The 6,000-nt window shown below is 37.9% G+C and overlaps 1 protein-coding gene across 1 annotated transcript in view; it reads right to left on the bottom strand.

The window, feature by feature from the left end:
* Window positions 1-261: 261 nt before the first annotated feature.
* Window positions 262-6,000, bottom strand: part of LOC149130296 (uncharacterized) — a 49,696-nt gene continuing 43,957 nt past the window's right edge. The window contains exons 15-16 of the mRNA XM_089345291.1: window positions 3,977-4,048; window positions 262-725 (exon numbers count right to left, since the gene is read on the bottom strand). The gene's annotated coding sequence lies outside the window, so the exon portion shown is untranslated. The remainder of the gene's footprint in view (window positions 726-3,976; window positions 4,049-6,000) is intronic.

Raw genomic sequence — 6,000 nt, 5'->3', positions numbered from 1 at the left:
CTTTTTTATACCTGCTGCTAGGCTCCAGCAGGTTGCTCCAGCAAGTTGTCACGTGGCAGAAATAGAAACTGTATATTTACTGACAAATGTGTCTACAAGGAGGTTCTACTTGAAAGCAAAATATGCATTTTAAGTAAGTTTCACAAAATGGAATTACAACTTTCATTTTTGGAAAAATTCCACAGGATATTTAAACTATATAACAATGGAAGTGTTTAGGGAGATGCCGGGACTTACAATGACAACAACACCAACAACAAATGAAATTTCAAAGCTTATCTTTATCTCAAAAGTTAATCTCCCACAAAAAGGAAGCTAAACCAATAAAGGGGTCTCCATGTGGTAAATAGATCTGCTAGAATTAGTAGCCGAATCCTACTCCATTCATATCTTATCTTAAAGAATGACACATTAGACAAGGAAAACATGATGGTCCTGGATGGAAGACATTTGATCATAGGTCTGTGGATGGTGAAGGTAGACTTGGGACTAGGCAACAGCAACAATTTACACAGAAATTCAATTGAAGTCTGATGATAAACTTTCAAGCGCAAGAAAACATTCACTTTTTTGAAGGGCTTCTTTTAATATCCGAAGTGTCCGTTTCGCTGGATCAGAACTTCTATACCATTGCAGCAGCATCTGGAAGCCTTGTTCCATAATGCTAAAAGGATGGTCATACTTGATGATTTCCCGGTCATGTTGTTTAATTCCTAATTCCCTTCCTGCAAAAGAAATAAGAAATAATTGCAACAGCATTAACGATAATATAAAACCTGTGTACTGTAGGCTGTATTAATTAAGTCAAAGAAACTATGTGAATAGAAATGGGAGAAATACTTAAGAAACAGGGAAATTAGAAGACATTGTTATTTATTTCTAACAATAGTGACAAAAATAACAAACAAGTGGAAAAAAAGGCTGGAAATGGAGAAAACATTAAAAAAAAAACGAATTAAATGGAAGTTACACACGAGAGAACTTCTGGTAAACAACTGGCAGGAGAAGTGTTTGTGTGAGTAGCAGTGTATGGGAGCCTAAAGAATCAACAAAGACTAGCAATAGTTAAACCATTTCATCTATCCATTCATTTTCTTTGCCATCTCTTCATCGGAGGGTTATAGGGGCAGAGTCCTCAAGCCCCTCCTTCATACGATCCTCTCTAAAGAAACCTTTATTAGAATTTCTGAGAGGATTTCCAAACACAACCAAATGAAACTATGGGTATTATGCAACAATTCATTCTTGGTTTCCCCCCCACCCCACCGGAGTCTCCTGTCAGTTGGTTCAGCTTCACGAATCCCTCTTTTGATTCTTTCCTGAAACATTTTAATCACATGCTGGTAGCATTGCAGCAGCTGTGACCTCTCAATGCAGAGAAGCAGTCGCTTGACCTGGAGAGACACCTAAATCTCGAAGCTACACACGTTACTCCAGAGACTCTTCGGAGGAACTCAATTTCGGTCGTTTTGGTAACATCCCATATTCAATGACTGAAATAGTCACCTGTGATGTCGTCCCTCTTATGTTGTTGTTGTTGTTGGCACTCCATCGCTTCCAACGACGACGAGGGTTCCAGTCGATCCGATCAACGGAACAGCCTGCCCGTGAAATTAACGTGCAAGTGGCTGAGCACTCCACAGACACGTGTACCCTTAATGTAGATCTCGGGGGATATTCAGTGTGACGCAGAGTGTGACAAGGCTGACCCTTTGAATTACAGGCACAACAGAAACAGGAAGTAAGAGTGAGAGAAAGTTGTGGTGAAAGAGTACAGGAGGGTTCGCCACCATCCCCTGCCGGCGCCTCGTGGAGCTTTAGGGGTTTTCGCTCAATAAATACCCACAACACCCGGTCTGGGAATCGAAACCGCGATCCTATGACCGCGAGTCTGCTGCCCTAACCACTGGGCCATTGTGCCTCCACCCTCTTATGATTAGTAAATAATTAAAGATGATCAAAATTCAGAAATATCTCAAAAGTGGGGATTGTGTACCTGAATGACTTACTGTTAGGTACCTATCACATATAGAAGATACCAGAATACTGACTCCCAAAAAGGAATTCCTTCACTGGCTCAAGGCGACAGTTTCAAAAGAATCTCATACAAGAGAGACTCGAGAGTAAACAAAGCAATGAGAAGAGTTTTAGTTTGTAGGTCATAAGACAAGGGTCACCAAAATCTACACCATACACCTACAACACTTGGGTCCTGAAAAAATCACTGCATCCACAAACATCTACATCATCTGCAAAGTTATCACAATTTATATGCAGGGGAAAGAAAAGGGGTTAATAGGAATTCTATATGGTGTATCTAATGTACACAATAGGTGCAGTGGTATCACAGGCAAGCTTACAGGGAGGACAGGTTAGGGTTAGGGAAGGACTTTGTAAGTAGCAGATATACAGGAATAATTCGTAGTAAGAACAAGATACAGTTGATAGTTTCTCTAACCTAAGAGACATAATTAGAAGTGGGTGGGTGGGGGGACTATGCAAAAAGTGCAGTAGTTAGAGGAAAAACGAGATGAAAAATGTACAGGGAATTGTTATGTCTACTGGCAACTAAGGGATTCTGTCTCCAAATGAAGGAGAGATTGCATGAGGTGTATTTATTAAGTGTAATGTTACATGGAATGCGGAGGATGCGTGGACACTGCCAGGAAATGAGGTGAGCACACATCACTAGAAGTGAAATGTTAATGTGTTGAAAACTTGGAGCCAAAAAAACTGGGTCTCAGAAGAATCTGTGATAGTTCACAAGAAAAACAAAAATAAATGTTATAGATATAGAAGGGATATGGAAGATGAAATTTGGATAAAGAAATGCCTGGAATTCAAGTCAAAGGAAACAAGCGATCAACCCTGACAAAGGACCACAACAACTCTGGGAGAAGTCATCTGACCATTACAAACTTAGTAAAATGGATGTAAGATGATGATTATATTGGATCATATTGTTAGTGGAGTGATTTTAGCCCAGTATATGACTGGTACATGTTGTATGACTCCCAGAGAGATAACAAATTGGCAATGTCACAGATGATGTCCTCTCTTAATTTAGGTAAATCATTTCTATCAGCTGACTGAGGGGATAATGTTATGACCTCTTGAGTGAGGGGTGAAAGGTTCAAATCTAGTCCCCAACACAGCTCAATGTCCTGGTAAAGACATCTCTCCTATGGTTCAGTCTACGAACCATAGGGAGGTAAAGACATTGCTGTAAATAATAGGAACATTGTATAAATGATGTTTTATGTTGTTAAACTTTCAGACAAGGGGAAATGGGATACTGTGGTGTTCATGCCTTTCCAATAAAGGAGAGTGAAACGATTTCAATTGAGAAACAAAATCAAGTTGAGTTTGAATTTTCTGTTGAGATTTTTTTTTTTTAACGTAAGCGAGTTTCATTAATTTACAATACTGAGTTCAATCCAGCCATGGACACAGTCAACAATGGGAGCCTGTTTTCTATAGAGACTGGCACTATATATTGACCAGGGTCGAAAGAACTACAATCAAAGAGACTACAGCATGTCCCACACAATGCAAACTCTCGTGTTTAAAAAGGTTGCATTTGATAATGTGGTTCTCTTCAACCAAGATAAAGCATTATGGCACATCTGGAACCGTTTCCTCTTAACTCGGCCAGATTAAGGCAGATATCTGCCTAAACAAACAACAAAAACCTAACAGTAAACTTACTAAAAGTGTAAACAAGCAAAAACATTGTCATTAATTCACCTGTTTACTCTTAAACAACAATATTTGTGAGTCCCCTTTTACAAACGACAATATTAACTCTACTCTGTCTCTTCGTTTATACATTTTACGAAATTTCATTGATATCTTTACTTTATAGCTAAACTTTTAATTGGAAATTAGGAATGGAACCTGTTCTCAGTCAATCAAACAAACAAAAGTTTAGCTTAAAGCAAAATTTATAGAAATTAACTGGGTATTTTATACTCACCAAGTTCCTGCCATTTACCCGCCAACTTTCTGGACACCTTATGGAGATGCTTCTCCTCTACCATTACAGAATCTGAAATATTTCCAAATTTTACACTTCATAGCACAATTTTCCTATCTCTGTTAATGGTTTATATTTTATTATTGTAAGATATTCCTATCATCAATGGACAACTGCTGACCATTATAGGTTTGGTCAACAATTTTATACTTTCTACAGTGGTCCTATATAATGGCTCAATATTTAGGTCCATAACAAAATAAACTGACCTTCCTAAGCCTCCTTTTTCTATTAAGACATCCCACTCAATCTAACAATGTTGCAATCATCTCATTTAATTATCACATGTTAACACCTCTTATCTTTTCTCTCTCTTATATCTGTGCTAAACCTATGACATGGCATGGTGCCCTCACCACTAGACTTCACTAACCAACATTCCACTCATTCTTTTGCTTAATTCCGATGTCAACCAAGTTGGTCATCAACAAACTTGACACAAACTCATGTCACACCACTTGGAGTAGGATCAACACACACCTGTTATCTTTGTCAAACGTTGCTGCTTTTAATCTTTGATTTTAATTATGCAACTCACAGTTCACCAGAATTTCATCCTGATTCAGGAAATATTTAAAGACACCTTAATGAAATAGTTTTCTTTCCTGGTGAGCAATGATTAGTTCTACACAGGTGAAACAGAAAGTGATAACAGGTATCCTAAAACTCTGTATACTTACACAAAACATCTTTAATGACACAAATGTTTATACACAGATTAATGCAAAGGGAAAATATCTGAAATGGTACATAAGATGTGATATTCAAGAATATATAATCAAGATGGCGATATAGATCAAACTTCAAGTACCAAATCTTGTTTTTGCCCAGAAGTTTTGATTTGGCAATTGCTTATTGCCCATCCTCACTTTCTGCAATACCATCAATGCCTCTACTCTTACTGGACAATGTGGTATTGTAGCATCGTCCTCAACTTACTTGTTAACTTTTGGCATAGTTTCTAAGGCTATTTTGAACTTTACCTGCTTCTGTTGACCTTTGACAAATGTCAGACTGCATCAAGTATTTGCCTTAAACTGCATTCTTGACCAAGTAATTAGTCCATCCAGAACTATTTGCATATACATTTGATCTCTTCTTAGTATTGTTATGTCATCCATGAATGCCTTGTTAAGTGATTTCCCTTGAGTAATTTCTTCTGATAAATCTGTTGATCCCCATAAAAGCATCCCCATAACAAGCATAATCCAAGTGACTGGTTTTGGGCAGTTATTCTAGTTTCAATGTTGGAGTCATGAAACTCTTTTTCTAGTGTTTTTGCCACATTAAAATGTACCCAGGGCCCTTTATAAAGTGGTTCGTGTTAAGAAAGGCATACCACCATAGAAAAGGTGGAATGTTTAAGGAGATGTGTTTCTCAAGCAATCGAGGTGGACAGTAATTCTGAAGAAGAACTGACATGGACAGTGACCACCCTTCCAATTCGATGATGAAGACACTATAATCGATTGCATTGTATCTTGCAGCCAATCTTGAGGAGAAAGAGAGAACAATTGTCTGAGCAGCAGACCAAAGTCTCCTACTGGGATAAAGACAATGTTTAGGGGATGTAAGGATAGATTTACAATCAGTGAAAAAAAGACAGGGTGTTCATCCTTGTAACCATTTTCATCTTAGTCATTTTGTTAAAAAGACCACCAACAACAACAATTAGGGAACTTATTAAGATGCACAACAAACAAGCTCTGTCATTAACTCATCTGTTTACCTTTAAACAACAAATTGTTTTACTTCTTTCATTCCAAAGACAATATTAATTCTATCGTGTTTTCTAATTTAGCCATTTTACCAACAACGCCAACACTGCTGGACATTTTATTAAATTTCAAATCAGTAAAATCAAGGGGCTGCTGCTTGTAGATGCATAGAGAGTAAGGGAGAGAATAAGAGAGAGAGAGAGAGAGAGAGAGAGAGAGAGAGAGAGAGAGAGAATAAGAGAGAGA

Source organism: Octopus bimaculoides, chromosome 29 (assembly GCF_046866305.1).
Source record: "Octopus bimaculoides isolate indiv1 chromosome 29, ASM4686630v1, whole genome shotgun sequence".
Taxonomy (NCBI): domain Eukaryota; kingdom Metazoa; phylum Mollusca; class Cephalopoda; order Octopoda; family Octopodidae; genus Octopus; species Octopus bimaculoides.
This window is presented reverse-complemented; position numbering and strand designations above follow the sequence as displayed.